We start from the raw sequence: 695 nt of genomic DNA, 5'->3' as shown, positions 1-695 counted from the left end.
CGTAGAGCAGCGTTACACTGTCAAGCTGACGTAGAGCAGCGTTACACTGTCAAGCTGACGTAGAGCAGCGTTACACTGTCAAGCTGTCGTAGAGCAGCGTTACACTGTCAAGCTGTCGTAGAGCAGCGTTACACTGTCAAGCTGACGTAGAGCAGCGTTACACTGTCAAGCTGACGTAGAGCAGCGTTACACTGTCAAGCTGTCGTAGAGCAGCGTTACACTGTCGTAGAGCAGCGTTACACTGTCGTAGAGCAGCGTTACACTGTCGTAGAGCAGCGTTACACTGTCAAGCTGTGGTAGAGCAGCGTTACACTGTGGTAGAGCAGCGTTACACTGTCAAGCTGTCGTAGAGCAGCGTTACACTGTGGTGGAGCAGCGTTACACTGTCAAGCTGTGGTAGAGCAGCGTTACACTGTCAAGCTGTGGTAGAGCAGCGTTACACTGTCAAGCTGTGGTAGAGCAGCGTTACACTGTGGTAGAGCAGCGTTACACTGTCAAGCTGTGGTAGAGCAGCGTTACACTGTCAAGCTGTGGTAGAGCAGCGTTACACTGTGGTAGAGCAGCGTTACACTGTCGTAGAGCAGCGTTACACTGTCGTAGAGCAGCGTTACACTGTCAAGCTGTGGTAGAGCAGCGTTACACTGTCGTAGAGCAGCGTTACACTGTCAAGCTGTCGTAGAGCAGCGTTACACTGT

This window comes from Micropterus dolomieu, linkage group LG08, assembly GCF_021292245.1.
Source record: "Micropterus dolomieu isolate WLL.071019.BEF.003 ecotype Adirondacks linkage group LG08, ASM2129224v1, whole genome shotgun sequence".
NCBI lineage: Eukaryota > Metazoa > Chordata > Actinopteri > Centrarchiformes > Centrarchidae > Micropterus > Micropterus dolomieu.
This window is presented reverse-complemented; position numbering follows the sequence as displayed.